The sequence below is a fragment of the Bidens hawaiensis genome, unplaced genomic scaffold, assembly GCF_021521415.1.
Source record: "Bidens hawaiensis isolate Kalapana, Puna unplaced genomic scaffold, B.hawaiensis_p1.1 tig00005162_1, whole genome shotgun sequence".
In the NCBI taxonomy this organism is placed as follows: Eukaryota; Viridiplantae; Streptophyta; class Magnoliopsida; order Asterales; family Asteraceae; genus Bidens; species Bidens hawaiensis.
The window spans coordinates 532,085-549,796 of record NW_027491330.1 but is presented as its reverse complement, the minus strand read 5'-3'; the positions used below and the strand labels follow the sequence as shown (position 1 = coordinate 549,796).

The following is a 17,712-nucleotide window of genomic DNA, read 5'->3' as shown; positions in this document are numbered from 1 at the left end:
CAGAGAAGGTTGTTCTTCAGGGGACCTGCAAAACAGACACCGTAAGCTCGTCACTGAGAAGGGGGGGTTCCTCCTTATGACCACCCTCCGGTGTGAGAATCAGACTAGATTGCTCTGAATATAAGTGTATATTAAGAGATTACAAGATAAGAGTGAGATATCAGATGATGTCCTTACCATTCCAAGGTGTTGGAGTATTTATAGCCGAAGGTAGGTTTCCTAGAAGGTACAGCCGACTGAATAGTATTCCTGTTCCACCAACAGTGGACTACGCACAGGCCATGCTGGTTGGTGGATAGGCTACGGCCGACAGTAACAAGGTCGGCTGTACACTGTTCCTTTACTGCTGGCTATGCACTGTTCCACCAACTGTAGGCTGCGCACGTCCCATCGTAAGGGTTGGTGAGTAGGCAGCGGCTAATAGTGAAACAGTACTAGAGGGTGCTCCTCCTCGTACTGTTGTCGGTGAGCTGTCACCCTGTGATTGGTTCATGGGCTGTTCTGGTCAAATCGTCTGTTCTGCCCATACCTTAGTAGGTATAGTACAAAAGATCTTCCAGAAGCATACGGACTGGCTCATTTAGGCGGGAGTATTCCCGCCTTGCTCATTCCTTCATGTGACTACTGAAGTAGCTAGTGCCTTGTGCGTGTAGCCTTGCTGTTAGTGCGGGTAGCCTTCCCTGATGGCTTGTATCCGCAACTGCGGGAACAGGCGGGGTACTTCACCATTGGGAGGCTTTCCCTGCGGGTACAGCTGGCGTACTGCGCGTAAGGTTTTCTCTGAGCATGGTGGGTCCTGCGGGAGCAGTTGGTCGTTGCGCAGACGTCCCTGTTCAAGGTGAGTCTTGCGGGTCCAACTGGGCTCTGCTGGGACCTACCTCTTCACTTTTTAACACCCTTTTGAAATCTTGATCCAAGTTTGACTTTTTTGGGTCAAATCAAGAAATCAAGAAATGGGTTTGTGTAGTAGCAAAAGGCAAGAGTGGTGGAGTAAACAATAATGCACATAGATCAAGATTTGATGAACCCAATATTATTTACACCAAATCATCACCTCCAGAAGCTCAAGCAGCCCGAATGCCTCCCAGCGCGAAACGGGCTATCAAAACCGATACAATTCTTGGAAAACCATTTGAAGATGTGAAGGAGTATTACACAATGGGGAAAGAATTGGGTAGGGGTCAGTTTGGTGTCACATATCTTTGCATAGAGAAGTTGACCGGTCAAAAGTACGCGTGTAAGTCGATATCGAAGAAGAAACTTGTGACGAAGAGCGATAAAGAAGATATGCGAAAGGAGGTTCATATAATGCAGCATTTGAGTGGGCATGCTAATATTGTGGAGTTTAAGGGGGCTTATGAAGATAAGCAATCTGTGCATTTGGTTATGGAGGTGTGTGAAGGCGGCGAGCTTTTTGATCGGATTATTGCCAAGGGACATTATAGTGAACGGGCTGCAGCGTCTATTTGTCGGTCCATTGTGAATGTGGTTCATGTTTGTCATTTTATGGGTGTGATGCATCGCGATTTGAAGCCTGAGAATTTTTTGCTTTCGGATGGTAGTGAGAAGGCGATTTTGAGGGCTACTGATTTCGGGCTGTCGGTGTTTATGCAAGAAGGTATTGTTAAAATTTTTGTCTTTGATGTTAGTTAGTGAGCCTTGGTTATATATTTATGGACCTTTAAGCAAAACTGATAAACATAAGATGGTTAATCATGCAAGTTTGTGTGAATTAGACGTTGAAAAGCTGCAGGGTTGACGGTTACTTGTGAATAAGTTATGGCAAGGCAGTGTCACCCGGTCTAGATTGTTAGGACCCGTGTATAAAATGACCCGTTTCAGCCCATACAAAAATAGACCAGAAGATTGAAATCGGGTTGTAGCCCTATACTTTGAAACGTTTTAAACCCGGTCAAACCAAGCCGAACCAGTTGAATCCCTTTTTCAAACTGGTTAAAATCGATTTGACTTTTGGCCACACATCGGTACCATACCTAGCCGGTTTGACCAGAACTTGGTTTTCACTTTCCTTGACCCAACCCGGCCCAGCTTCAACCTAAACCGGTTTGGGCCCGGAACCCGATTTGTGCAACTCTAGTTTTCGGGTTGACAGGCTGAACATGACATGAATCAGAAATTTAATTAAATTTTTATATTAACACTACATATTACCTACAAACTTGCAACCAAAAATGCAAATGTATATAAGTTACTTTCAGTCTTTCATTTTAACTAACAGACTTCATGAATCTTTCTTTTTAATCCTTTTAATTTTGGCATAAAAGTGCTCGGTCAACTTAACGATGACATAGAGCGAATTTCATTTCTTAGAAGAAACGGGTCAAAGGTTGATCGGGCAGGACCTGTTTAGCTAAACGTGTTCACAGGTTTGACCTGAAACTGACCAGACAACCCGCAAATTTGGTGTACTAATCTTTATAATGACAATGTGAACAAACATTTGCAGGAAAATCATACTGTGATGTTGTTGGCAGTGCGTATTATGTCGCACCAGAAGTGTTAAAACGGAAATACGGGAAGGAAATAGACATATGGAGTGCAGGGGTGATGCTATATATCTTACTTAGTGGTGTGCCTCCCTTTTGGGCAGGTAATAATGCTTTTTTAACCATCTTTATAAGTATTTATGAATTTTATATAGTCAGTTATATTATAAGTTAAAACACAAAAACCGATTGCAGAGACGGAGAAAGGAATATTTAATGCTGTACTAGAAGGATACATTGACTTCGAAAGTGACCCGTGGCCATCTATTTCCCCAAGTGCCAAAAACCTTGTCCGAAGAATGCTCACACAGGACCCCAAGAAGCGTATAACTTCTGCTCAAGTTCTCTGTATGATCACAAAAAATAAACACTAATTATTATAATGATAAAATTTTAAACATAACCCGAACGGTGTCAAATGGGTACAGAGCATCCATGGATAAGAGAAGACGGTGAAGCATCAGACAAACCGATCGATAGTGCGGTTCTGTCTCGAATGAAGCAATTCCGGGCTATGAACAAGCTCAAGAAACTTGCTCTGAAAGTCATTGCAGAAAATTTATCAGCTGAGGAAATTCAAGGACTGAAGTCAATGTTTGCAAACATGGATACCGATAACAGCGGGACGATTACGTATGAAGAGCTTAAAACGGGTTTGGCCTGATTAGGGTCAAAGCTCACGGAGGCTGAAGTAAAACAACTCATGGAAGCTGTAAGATGTTTAGAATGTTGAAAACTTCAAGATTCTTGTATTTTAAAGAGTTTTTGTATGTTTCAGGCTGATGTTGATGGAAACGGGTCGATTGATTACATCGAGTTCATTACAGCAACAATGCATCGACATAAGCTGGAAAGAGAAGAACACTTGTACAAAGCGTTTCAGCATTTTGATACTGATAATAGCGGGTATGTAAATTATTAAGCACCCGAATTTACTACCATTAAATATTAACGAAAACCACGAACGGGTAAATATGATTGTGATACTTTGGAATCAGGTTTATTACAAGAGATGAACTAGAAACAGCAATGAAGAACTATGGAATGGGAGATGAAGCCACCATTAAAGACATAATAGCAGAAGTGGATACCGATAATGTCAGTTCTTTGTTTTCATTGTTGAAGAGGTAGGTCCCAGCAGAACCCAGTTGGACCCGCAAGACTCACCTTAAAGAGGGACGTCTGCGCAGTTGGACCCGCAAGACTCACCTTAGAGGGACGTCTGCGCAAAGACCAACTGGATCCGCAGGACCCACCATGCTCAGAGAGATGACGTCCTTACGCGCAGTACGCAAGCTGTTCCCGCAGGAAAAGCCTCCCAATGGTGAAGTACCCCGCCTGTTCCCGCAGCTGCGGATACAAGCCATCAGGGAAGGCTACCCGCACTAATAGCAAGGCTACACGCACAAGGCGCTAACTCTCAATAATTCAGTAATGTCACCTGAAGAAGGAATGAGCAAGGCGGGAATACTCCCGCCCAAACGAGCCAGTCCATACGCTTCTGGAGGATCTTTTGTACTATACCTGCCAAGGTATGGACAAAATAGACAAGATCTGACCAAAGCAGCCCATGAACCAATCACAGGGTGACAGCTCACTGACAACAGTACAACGAGCAGCACGCTCTAGTACTTAATGTCACTATCAGCCGCTGCCTACTCACCAACCCTCATCGTGGCACGTACATAGCCTGCAGTTGGTGGAAAAGGAATAGTACACAGCCGGCCATGTCACTATCAGCCGCTGCCTACCCACCAACCACCAGCATGGCACGTGCGTAGCCCACAGTTGGTAGAAAAGGAATATTATACAGCTGGTTGTACCTGCTTGGAAACCTACCTTCGGCTATAAATACTCCAACACCTTGGAACGGTATCATATCTTATCTTACATCATATATTATCTGATATCTGCTCTAGCAATTTCTCTTAATATACACTTATATTCAAGAGCAATCTAGTCTGATTCTCACGCCGGAGGGTGGTCACAAGGAGGTACCCGCCCCTTCTCAGTGACGAGCTCACGGTGTCTGTTTTGCAGGTCATCAGAGGAATAACCATCTTTGCCGAACCTAACCCTCGTGGGAAACATCTATTTAACCCCCAGATTATCCGTAATCTACCCGGGGTCACTTAGTGTTTCTTCATTGGCGCCATCCGTGGGACAAAACTAGAACTTATTCTTTCAGTTTTTTCAAAACTTCTGGAAAGATGGTTAAGCTTACTCCGTTGCCAAGGCCAACGAGTGACCAAGAAACTCCAGTAACCACAACCCCAACTACTGGGGGGAACACCGGCGAGTACACAAATTTTACGAACACTACCCCGATTACCCAAGCCGGCGCAAGTGCAGTAAATTTTACGAACACTACCCCGGTTACCCAAGCCGGGGAAAGTGCAGTAAACAATCCACCCCTGGGATTCATTGATACCCAGGTGGAAAGACGACAGACGAAACTCCCCCGCCAAACACTTGATCAAGTTAAAGCGTGGGCGGAAGCACGTCAGAAGGAATTCCAAGCTGAGTTGGATGAACGCTTACGTCCACTCCAACAGGATGACGAATTCGGAAGCACTCGACAACAGCTCAACATGAGCAATGAGTGCGAGTACTGGGACGATGATTCGGAGGAGTCCGACAGCGACGCAAACCCTCGCCATAGGGCGAAAGGGAAGCGTAAGGAAACGGACTTCCAACGAAGAAGGAATTTTGGAGAAACCTTCAAACAAAGGAACGCGGGGGGAAACCCACGTGACTTCTCCAAAACCTTTAGACCGACTGTTGCAAATGCGGGAAATTCCAAGTTTGCAAGGGACATTGCGGAAACAATCGCCCCGAAAAGTGATAAACAGATGTCCAACATCGGCACTTATGATGGTATATCTGACCCAGACGATCATTTGAACAGATTCATAGCGGGGGCAACCGTCAGCAATTGGACGGAACCCACGTGGTGTTATATGTTCCAAATGACGCTTGTTGGGGCAGCCAGAGCGTGGTTCGACCGTCTACCGGTCCACCACATCTAAGATTGGGCTGACTTCCAGCAAAAGTTCAACCAACACTTCAGTCAACAAAGAAAGTATACTGAAGAGCAATGGACGATCCTCAACTGCATCCGAGAAGAAGATGAGTCTTTACTAGACTTCATCACGCGCTTCAATTCAAAGAAACTGAGTCTGGGCACCATAAGCGAAGATCTTGTTCGCGCAGCTTTCATCCAAGGCGCCGAATACCCAGAGCTTATCCGCACATTGACGGGTAAAGACGGCATGCCATCCACATGGGATGCCATCATGACAGCAGCTAAACGCTTCGCGGAAACGAAAAAGCAACTGGGTAGAGATCTTCCCAGAGCACAAACCTCTACACTCAGAAAATAAGAGAAAACAACGTCCTTACCGCCCGACTAAACAAAAAGAGGAAGCTAGGCATTTGGCAGTCAAGGGTTAACTTTGACACCTCATCCGGCTCACACCCTCGGTTAGGCGGAAGGGATAACATGCAGTTGTCGAACCAGAACTACAGATGGACGCCACTCACCAAAAGCGTCACCGAGATATTCGCCACCGAGAGGCTCCCATGGCCAGAGGCTCCAATTATCCGACAGCGTCCAAACGCTGATCAAAGCAAATCCTGTGACTTCCACAGGACAAAAGGCCACACCACCGAGGAATGCTTAGACTTGAAGGACGTCATCGAAGCATTTGTCAGAGATGGGAAACTCACGCACCTCGTGGCGCAATGAACGCTGAGCAGGCTAATGCGTGTAGAACCCCAGTTGGGGAAAACACGAATGAAACTGCAGCTTCAATGTTGGAGACTACATACTGCGTAAACAACGAGATTCCGAACCAGGTGCATATCGGCTCGAAAGGCTCGATGACACCCCCATCCCAAGAACATGGTAGGGAGCTCAATTACACAGGTTGCATGTACATCAATTCCAAACTTGTAAAGAAAAGGCCCAGAGCCAATTCTAATAGAAATGATTCTCCTTATTACATTGACGCTGATGGTCTTACATTTATACTTATGAACTTTCCACACTGATGCCGGTATTCACCGCATAAATAAGTGGGGAAGTAAGTCGTTGCGTGTGGACGGCGGCAAAACCCGCATAAACACAAAAAACGGCAAAAATTTCTAAGAGATGAGGACAACCTTCACGCAGGTCAGTTATAGGTAAAGTTTGGTCATCCCACTAAATGAAAGTGACGGTCCTACCCGCACAATCATGATAGAGGAAACTGAACATTAACCTATTGACAACTGCGCGTCGAAAGGTTTAACTTATTCAAAACACTGATATGCCGGTATTCACCGCATAAATAAGTGGGGAAGTCGTTGTGTGTGGACGGCGGCAAAACCCGCATAAACAAAAAACGGAAAAAATTTCTAAGGAAAAGATGAGGAAAACCTTCACGCATGTCAGTTATAGGTGAAGATTGGTCATCCCACTAAATGAAAGTGAAGGTCCTACCCGCACACTCATGATAGAGGAAACTGAACACTAACCTATTGACAACCACGCGTCAAAAGGTTAACTTATCCAAAACACTTGGAAAATTGCTAAGTTAAACTAACGTATGCACGAGCGAATCATATATTGTTTGAGGCACAAGTGCCAAATTAAACTATAATATGCATGAGCAAGTCATATAACGTTTATAAAGCAAGTCATTAAGTGAAAGTGACGGTCCTACCCGCACAAACATTTATATTTCATAAAAAATTCAAACATTACAAGAATGGCCAGGTATCTACCCGCCTACAATAATGTAAATCTATCCTAACGGTGGGAAGGGATCTCAAGGTTCAAACTTCAGGACCACTCCCTCCAAACCCACTCGAACCCGCACCATCAGTTGGCTGTGGCGGTTCAAGGAAAGTCTTGAGAATGGTTAGCCCATCATCAGCAGCAGCAATTTCGTTCACCTTCTCCACCACTGGATGCGGGAAGGCAGCATACTGGTTCACTGCTTGGTCATAGGCAGCTTCAGTGTCCACGTCATAAAGAGGGAAGTTGGAAGGCGGGATGCCCTTCTCAACAAACCCCAGTCCAAGCAGGAAACCAGCCTTTTCCCCATCCTCATGAGAAGCGTTGAGGACTGCGCTCATGGCATCGTCATAAGATGTGTTCGTGAAGATCCGATGCACAACCTACAAAAAGAAAAAAAAATATATCAACTTTTCTAAGTATAAAGAAAAGCGTAAAGACATTATGAAGCTACGCATACCTGCGACCACGCTTCTCGTAGAAGCCATTCCTTGGTGATCTGAGCTTCCTGGAGTGCAGCTTGAGCTTGGTCACGGGCGCGTTCGGCTTCACTTTTGTTAAGGTTGGCAAGCAACACTTCCTTAGCAGCAGCTTCTTCAACGCCCTTCAGCTTACGCTCAGTGTGGTCAAGCATACCCCTCTGGTCCAAGATCTCTTGGAGCTTCTTGGCGTCTTCCATGGCCAAGGCATCATGAGCCTGCTGGAGCCTTTCTAGTTTGGCTTTAAGCTCCTCATTCTCGGCGCGCAGAGGCTCAGCAACAGCTTCAGCTTTGGTAGCCCTCTCGGTCGCATTCCGCGCAGTTTCCTTAGCCAACCTAGCTGTTCGTTAACAGCTTGGGTAGCCTTGGAACGGGCCTCGAGCCGGGCCTGAACTTTAACCTCAAGGGCCTTGAAGGCCTTTTCCTTCTCCGCAGCAATGGCGGAAAGTCTCCTGTTCTCCTCCCGGATAGCCCGCGCCTGGGCCACTTCCTGGCTACGCGCCGCCTTTAACTTGTCGTTTTCACGACAAAGCAACTCGACGCGCGGCTGCATCTGGGCAAGGAGAATCCGAAGCTCGTTCGTCAGCCTACCCTCCTGGTAGCTAGACATAGCTTCCCCCAACGCACCACTTGGGCTGCGTGACGCGCCCACTCGACGCAGTCCACAGCCGTCCGAAGGGTTGTTCCCCGGCGGATGTTCCACCGCGGAACATACACCTCATTGGAATCCGAAACTGCAAAAACAAAAAGCAGTTAGGAAAAGATGATAAAAAAAAAATAGGCCAAAATAACCCTACGCACCTGTAGGGTCGACAACAGGCCGGTAGCCGCCAAACCCATCACCCGAACCTAAGGGATATACATCCAAGAGGTCAGGCAGATGGGAAGAAGGCAGAGATTGGCTAGAAGCCCCAACGCCGAACATACCTGATGAACCGGCCGGGGGCACGATTGAAGTCGCCGCGGTAGAGACCATCAGAGGTGAACTCACTGGAGGTGAACTCACAACCGTGGCCGCCGCTGCGGAGGATCCCGCAGAGAAAATCACCGCCGGCTCAGTGAAGGATGCAGTAAAGATGGCACTAACAGCTGGCGGAGATGACGTCACAATTGGAACAGTTGCCTCAACGGGATGAGCAACTGAACCAACACTACAAACAGGCGCAGCTGCCTGGGTCATCGCCTCGGGTAGGTTGACCAAACCTACCTTCGTGGGTCCAGAACTGCTCCTTCCCGCATCACTTTGGAATGCGGTTACATCCACGCCTGCATGAAGACAAGATATTAAAAACAATGGCGGAAAGAATTGCGGGTAAGATAAATAAAAAGTACTTACGAGTTTTCTTAATCTTGAAGGTTCTGACGGGCGGGGACGAACCCGATGGAACTGGCCTCTTCACGCCAGTCACCGTCGTAGAACTTGGTCGCGCGGAGGTGGCAGCTGTCTCAACCTCCAAGACAGTTGCCTCACCACCACCAGGGTTCCCCGCCGCCTCCTCACTTTCGGTCTCCGAGTCAGACCGGTTCCCCTGATCGGCAGTGGAGGCAACCTTCGCCTTGCCTTTCACGCCGGCAGCTTTCTTCTTCCTCACGAAGAAAGGACCGTCTGCGGATTCCTCATTAGAAGATGACAAAATTAGAGAAACTCCAGCAGAGGTTTGAGCATGAAGAGGGCGAGGGTTAATGAAACCCTTACCTGGCCGCGTGGCGCTCAGAATTTCGTGGCCTGGCGGGTAGACCTCCACAAACCGATCCGCCGTTTGCTCCAAGATGGACAACTCGTTCTCATCGAGAGCACGAGTACCCAACCGAGCGGGACCACCGCTCTCACGCGGTTGCAGAAGCGACTGCAAATTGTTCCCCTCTGAAAATAAACAGAAAAGCAGTTTGAAGAAAAACCCTAAATCAGCAAAAAGAGATGGAACATACCATAGGGAATAGAATTCGAACCGTATTCAAGAACGATGGGAATCTGTGGCGCCTCTGCCCCAGCATCCTTCCATACCCGGCTCATCCCAAGCATCACCATCCCAGACTCCGCAAAGCGATAAACCGGAGTCTGTATCCGGGAGATCTTGGTAAACCATTCCGCCTACTGGTAGTTGGAGGCGTGAAGGTTCGGGAGTGCTCTCCCGTTCTTGAATGTCATCGCTATGGGGACGACACGGGCAGAGATATAGAAGAACTCCCGCTTCCAAGACCGAAGACTGCGCTCGGTAGCACAGATCTTCAAACCCGTGATCCGAGTTATCAGGGTATACCAGCCCTGGATGCACCTCCAAGAGTAGAAGGTCATCAGGCGGTCGACGCGAGGCTCAACGCTCAGAATGTGGCACACCCATTCAAAGTGGCGAACCTTTGCGATCGCCATCGGGTGCACCTCCGTCAAATGTACACCGTGTTTCTCCAGAACACGGTACACAAACTTCGTCAATGGGAACCTGAGATTCCCATAGATGAAGAATGCAGGATACACCCCTATCTTGCCCTTGGGGGCATCGTACACCATCTGGTGAGGCTCAGGAAACTCAGGCTCGAAAGGCTCGAGCATGAACTTCTTGACAATGTAGTGATACAGGTCGACGGAAAGAGCACACTAGCACTCGCCAGCAGTACTCTTATCGTCCTTGTCAGACGCTGACATCGGGTTCTCCGTGTACACGTCAGACTCCTCGGCAGTAGCCTCAGGATCATGAGTAGAAGACATCTTGGAGGTATGAAAGAACGATTTCAGGAGAATGCTCGACGGAAAAGTTAGAGTATTCGCCGGAAATCGCTTAGAAGAAGAAGTGAAACTGTGAGTTGAGATGCATCCTCTCCTCCCTTTATATACTCATCGCAATGAATGCGATGAATTTAATGCGGAGGAGAGAGGAAAGCGCAGGTGCAATGAAACTATGACATGTGGAAAGAGCACGCTGGCAACAGCTGTTGACAGGACGCGTGCCGTAAACTTCGCGCCCACGCGCCCGAAAACTCGCGCCCACGCGCCTGAAAAAGCGTCTGGAATGACCATATACTGTCACGTCGCCATAACTTCATGCACGTCCTGAAACTGTCAGAAGAAACCGTCACACCACGCTGACGTCCCTTCAACAGTTGGACTGTTCTTATCCTTTCACCAACTCTTCGAATTTCAAAAAGATTCAAAAAGATTCAAAAATAAGAGGGGATACACCCCCTTACCTTGGCAACCAAGTAACTATAAGACGGGTGCGGGTACAGTGTCAAGGCAAAACCCTTCACATACTTAGCACCCGCAGGGAATTGAAGCCAAGAATACCTTGGCAACCAAGTAACTATAAGACGGGTGCGGGTACAATGTCAAGGCAAAACCCTTCACATACTTAGCACCCGCAGGGAATTGAAGCCAAGAATACCTTGGAAGTAAAGTAACTATAAGACGAGTGCGGGTACAGTGTCAAAGCGAAACCCTTCACATACTTAGCACTCGCAGAGAATTGAAACCAAGAAGGATCTTCTGGGCCATGCTTGTGGAAAGGGATATAACATCCCCGCATAGCGGGAACATTGAGAACTAGATTGTTTGATGCTCCAAGATGGAATTGGTTGTTTAAACATAATTGATCACTATGTCTAAAACTACCAAAACCTCGTGGAGAACCTATACAACTGAAACTCAACGCTCCTGACTTGCGAGGAGGTTACACACCTACCCGCATCATACCCAAAGATCAAGCAGAAAAGTGGGAAATTCTGCGTGACATTAGGAAACCCGCGGGAAGAATCCCCACGGAGAACCTTAAAACTAAACCCTTTTCGAAACCCCTTGCTTAAGTCCAAAAGTTCACCTCACTTATTAACAATTCATGAGAAGAACATTGGACTGGGGGGACTTGAAGAGGTAGGTCCCAGCAGAACCCAGTTGGACCCGCAAGACTCACCTTAAAGAGGGACGTCTGCGCAGTTGGACCCGCAAGACTCAACTTAGAGGGACGTCTGCGCAAAGACCAACTGGATCCGCAGGACCCACCATGCTCAGAGAGATGACGTCCTTACGCGCAGTACGCAAGCTGTTCCCGCAGGAAAAGCCTCCCAATGGTGAAGTACCCCGCCTGTTCCCGCAGCTGCGGATACAAGCCATCAGGGAAGGCTACCCACACTAATAGCAAGGCTACACGCACAAGGCGCTAACTCTCAATAATTCAGTAATGTCATCTGAAGAAAGAATGAGCAAGGCGGGAATACTCCCGCCCAAATGAGCCAGTCCATACGCTTCTGGAGGATCTTTTGTACTATACCTGCCAGGGTATGGACAAAATAGACAAGATCTGACCAAAGCAGCCCATGAACCAATCACAGGGTGACAGCTCACTGACAACAGTACGACGAGCAGCACGCTCTAGTACTTAATGTCACTATCAGCCGCTGCCTACTCACCAACCCTCATCGTGGCACGTACATAGCCTGCAGTTGGTGGAAAAGGAATAGTACACAGCCGGCCATGTCAGTATCAGCCGCTGCCTACCCACCAACCACCAGCATGGCACGTGCGTAGCCCACAGTTGGTAGAAAAGGAATATTATACAGCTGGCTGTACCTGCTTGGAAACCTACCCTCGGCTATAAATACTCCAACACCTTGGAACGGTATCATATCTTATCTTACATCATATATTACCTGATATCTGCTCTAGCAATTTCTCTTAATATACACTTATATTCAAGAGCAATCTAGTCTGATTCTCACGCCGGAGGGTAGTCACAAGGAGGTACCCCCCCCCCCCTCTCAGTGACGAGCTCACGGTGTCTGTTTTGCAGGTCATCAGAGGAATAACCATCTTTGCCAGACCTAACCCTCGTGGGAAACATCTATTTAACCCCCAGATTATCCGTAATCTGCCCGGGGTCACTTAGTGTTTCTTCAATTGTTCTCTTAAAGTGTCACTCGATTTGTTAAAGACTAAAAGTTACAAAGGTTGGTTGTTTCATTACAGGATGGGAATATAAACTACGAAGAATTCAGTACGATGATGAGAAGCGGGACCCAACCGGGGAAGCTGTTCTAATGTCTTCTAGCATCGAATCAAAGCTTCGAGAAACTTAAACGGCAAGTAGGCAACTAGATGGTTACAAAACCAGAACATCAGATCATATTCAGAGTCAAATAATCCGCAAGAATTCAAAGTCTTGTGGTTACAGGCTAAGTTTTCCATAATTTTTCGAGTACTAAAATCCTAAAGAATGTTTGTATAACCATTTTAAACATCATTTGTACCATATTCACATACTGTCTTGTTGTACCAACTCAACTCTATAAGAATTTTGAAATCATTACTTGCCACAGTAAGACTCCAATCTCACCAATGAAAACCTGGCCTGACAATCGTGTCGATTAAACAGGTTGGAAACCACATAACCCGAACACAACTCGTGTAACTCGTTTCCATTTATCAAACACAACCCAAACACAACATATTTATCAAAAATTGGGGCAGATAAATATAGTCATTGAATTGAACAACAGCTCAAGACCCATTAATTATACTGCAATACTTATTTAAGACATAAGTATTTATGATCAAAATTTTCAAGTAAGCCCTACAGAACGTTTGATTTATATAATAATATGTCTATGTGTCATTATGCATGCAGAACATATTAAGAGACATACAAAATCAAAATTAGGGAGTAAAAATTAATAGTTAATCATTCACGGTATAATAGTTAATCGGCTTTTGTTCATAATCAAGAAAATAGAAAGAATCCAGAGAAATTGAAATAAGAACTGTTTGCATAAAAATGAAAATCTTAAAGGGGTTCCCGATCCATATATATCTAACGTCCAAAAACAAATCAAAAGAAATTTATATCATATAATTTTTACTGATCAAGTGAAAGTTAGCATAACCACTTCTTCCTTTATTCCAACACACTCACACATGAACTTGAAAAGTAAAGTAACTCCAATAACATACAGTAGATACTGAAGAAACGTGGATCGACTCACTGGTAGACGATCTACTTTCCTCGGGTGTGATTATGCTATTTCACCGATGGTTCTCTGGGATCTGGGTTCTTCCACCTACAAAATGAACAGCACCGTAAACTTACCCCTCAGAAAGGGACAGAGGGGTCCTCTTTGGGGTAACCCTCCGGTGTGAGAATAAGAGTTTCTAGGAGAAGATAATAATATGAGAGTAAGGAAAATGGAGTGTATTGCTTAATATAGCTGAATACTGTGTAATTGGGAGTCCCTCTCCTTGTGGAGTTGATGTGGTATTTATAGTGCTAGGGTTTCCAATGATTGGGCTCAGACCCAATCAGGGCCTTTTTGGCCTCCTCCTATAGCTTTGCGCCACGTGTCCTTGAGACACCTGGTGCTTTTTCATTGGTTATAATCACGTGGTAGCACATGGGTTTTGCTGAGTTGTCCACCTTTCATTGGCAGCTGTCAACATCAGCATATTCTTATTCCTTAAAAAGATACCTTCTGGAAGGTTGTCTGACGTGCACAATCAAGGTTGCCCTAATCCTGATTTGGATAAGGACGAGGTTGATTATGTGCATGTGTGATATGCGCCTATCCTGAGGATGCACGAGGTCTTCTCTTTATTCTCACGCGCAGATGTTTCATGCGCAGATGTGATATGCACAAGCATGTGATATGCGTCACGCGCCGATACGTCACGCGCAGATGTGATATGCGTGAGCATATATGGTGCGTGAGCATGTGGTACGCGTGAGCATATGTGATGCGTGAGCATATGTGATGCTTGAGCATATGTGATGCATGAGCATATGTGATGCCTGAGCATGTGATGCATGAGCATATGTGATATGCGCCATGCGCATAGGTTTTGGCTTTGTGCCTTCATAATATCTTGATTTCAAGCCTCTTGTCTATATCTTGTGGGTTTACCCGCCTCGCTCGGTGTTGAGGCGGGTACATACCTCTTCAAGCCCCCCCAGTCTAATGTGTGTCTTGTCTCGCGCGAGCGAGGTAAGATAGATATTAGACTTAATAGTTTGCTCTTTTAGTAGGGTTTTGTCTTTTTCTTCTTATTACTCATCGTTGCGCGAAATTCTATCCTTTTGGTTGAAACGAATCGTCCCTGTACGTGGTTGGTTGTTGCTGACATGCGTCAGTGATGGAGACGTGTCAGACCTTTCGTGTGCTCGAGGTGCTACAGTTGCCTTTCATGTCCCCTCACATAGTGTCAGGAACACGTGTCGCGCTCGCATTGGTCCGTACCTGCGAGTGGTGGCGCGTGAACTCTGGCAGCACCTGTATAGTTTCTTTTCGTGTCCCCTCACACAGTGTCAGGGACACGTGTCGCGCTCGCGTTGGCTTACACCTGCGAGTGGGGGCGCGTGAAGTCCGATCAGTACCAATTTTTCTCTCTCCTGGGCCTATAAAAGCTAGCCCTTTTGAGTTTTTTATCCTTCATCTTCTTGTTTATTCAGAGCTTTTTCCTTTCATTCTATTCCGATTGCCTGTCTTCTGCTTCCAGGTCTCTGTTCTTCAGAAGCATCCTTTGTCCGATTTTACAGTTGTATGTCTGATAGCTCAGACAACACAATCTCCCCTAGCCATCGCCGTGTGAAATCGTTAGTAATGTCTATGTTGAAGAAGACCAGCAAGGGGAAGAGGGCTGCTGAGGCCTCATCGGAGGAGGTAGGGAAGACCAAGGCAGTAAAGAAGTGGGATGAGATCCCCTGTAAGCTGAGGCAGTCCGATTTTGACAGCCTTATCGCCTCTCAGGGTTTTCTCCCTGATTATGGCTGCATGCTGCCGGCGGCCGGGCAAACGGCGGCGGACCCGCCCACCGGCTATATATCCCTTTATTGCCATTTTTTCACTCACTGCAACCTTCGTCTCCCGATGACAAGCTTTGTGGGTGCGCTGCTTAGGTTTTATGGGATTCATATATCCCAAGTCCATCCGTTTGGACTCGTGCGCATGACTCACTTTGAGTTCATGTGCAAATCTCAGCGCGAGGAGCCCACCCCTCGGCGCTTGCAGTTTTTTTATAAGCCCAAGATCCAAGATTCTTGGTTCTCATTTATTCCTCGCAGTCAGAAGGTCAAGTGCTGCACTGTTTCATTCAAGAGCCTTCATGACTGGTCCGAGAGATTTTTCTATATCAGGGCTGGTGTGATCCCCATCCGCATGACCATGCGCGCGATCTCTTCTGCGCCTGCGGATGTGGGTGTCTTCAAGAACCCAACTGGCGCCTGGGTTAAAAAGTTGACTGTCGAACCATCCCCCGCCAAGAACATTTGGGAGGAGGCGCTGGTGGGGGTTGGTATGAGCAGGAGGTGGGCTGACAGCGCGACTGAGCCCGTTATCCAAGTTGACGGCTTGTGTAAGTTAACTCATTGCATTACTTCCGCGCGAATATAATTCGTTTTGCTGATATCATTTGACTTGTTTTGTGCAGTCAGCAAGGAGTATGTCCACGCCGCCTATGACGAGCATATGGAGGGTGGCTCCGTCGCGCTGGGCGCTGGGGAGGTTGGCTTTCCCGATCGCTTCGATGACATGTTCATCCCTGTTGATCTGGGATTTCTCTTTGACAGCGATGCGCCTGGTAAGCCTTTGTACTTATGCTTATGCCTTTATAATACCAAATTTGGCTAACATTTCTGTTGCAAGTATTGTAGACGCGCTTGAGAACTACGAGCTTGAGCTCGCGGAAGAGGAGGAGGAGGAGGTTGAGGTGCCCCAACTAAAGCGTAAGGCTAAAGGCAAAACTGGCGCAGGGGCCAGTAAGAAACAGAAGAAAAATGATGCCCCTGTTGTTCAGGATCCTCCTACTCAGGCGAAGGGACTTGAGAAAACCCAGGTGTTTACCACCAAGTTTTCCTTGTCTTCCCTGCCTCAAAAAGTGGGCAGACCTCCTGTCCACACGAGGTATGGTGCCACTACCTCCTCCCTTCGCGCGGCGGAAAAGGGGAGCGGCGTTGCGCCTGCCGTTTCCTCTTCGACAGGTATACTTTGCTTATCCTTTATGGTTCTATGAGCGCGATTCTGATAGAGTTACTAATGAATCTTTGCTCACTCAAATGTTTGTAGAGCCGGCGACTTTGGTGGACCAACCTCAGGGGCAACCAGGTGCCGAGCCTGCGCCTGAGGTCGCTTCGAAGTCCCCTGTTTTACCCTCAAAAAAGGGGAGAATGGACTTCATGGCGATGTTTGACTCGCGAACTGAGTTGCGCTAAGGTATGTATTGCGCTTTTATTTTCTGACTTTTTTCTTTTAGATCAAATCATGAACCATATCTTTTTGTTGATTTTTTCATAGGAGTCATAGCTGGCCTACAAGCTGCTGGCGGCACTCCTGGCGCCGGTGCCAGCGCCGTTGGTTCTGCTCCTGCTCCTGCAAGCGCTGAATCTCCCCTCATCGGGATTACTAAGGAGCAGGAGGCCGTTTTACGCGCCGATCTGGCGACGTCGAGACCTCCCTCACCTCCTCCTGCGCGCAGCCCTCCTCGCGAGACTGATTTTGATTCTCGGTCGCAGGAGAAAAGGCCTGTTTCAGAGGAGGATGAGGAGGTTCAAGTTGAAGGCTCCGACAGCGGCCGCGCCAGCCCTGTAGCGCCACGAGGTTTCGTGGCGCAGTCTTCTCGTGGGGCTGGCGCTGACTTTTCTGCTTCATCCCCGCAGGTATAGGTTCGTTTTTGCTCCGCTGCGCGGACTTCCATATTAGTGTTTTGATGACTTAGATCATTACTTTGTGTTTGCAGGAAGCCGATCACATTTACCGCCCGAGATGGAATATTACTGAGGACAGCTCATTTCAGTCCATGGGTATGTGTGCGGACTTCTGGGCTCATTCTGTGCCTCCAGCTGAAAGGAGGTTTCAGGAGGACCGCGCTCGCGATGACTTGCTCAACGATCATCTGTTTGCTGGGTCGGCTTTCTTTGCTGCCTCCCAAGAGCTTCGCTATGATTACATAAAGGTACGTGATGCTCTTGCGGAA

At 47.2% G+C, this 17,712-nt stretch overlaps 1 pseudogene across 1 annotated transcript; it reads left to right on the top strand.

Moving 5' to 3' along the window:
- Positions 1–953: 953 nt before the first annotated feature.
- On the top strand, positions 954–12,901 carry LOC143629152 (calcium-dependent protein kinase 9-like; annotated as a pseudogene). The gene is made up of 7 exons (XR_013152890.1): positions 954–1,618; positions 2,468–2,611; positions 2,703–2,855; positions 2,936–3,219; positions 3,286–3,413; positions 3,506–3,605; positions 12,724–12,901. The product of XR_013152890.1 is annotated as a calcium-dependent protein kinase 9-like (transcript).
- Positions 12,902–17,712: the final 4,811 nt, after the last annotated feature.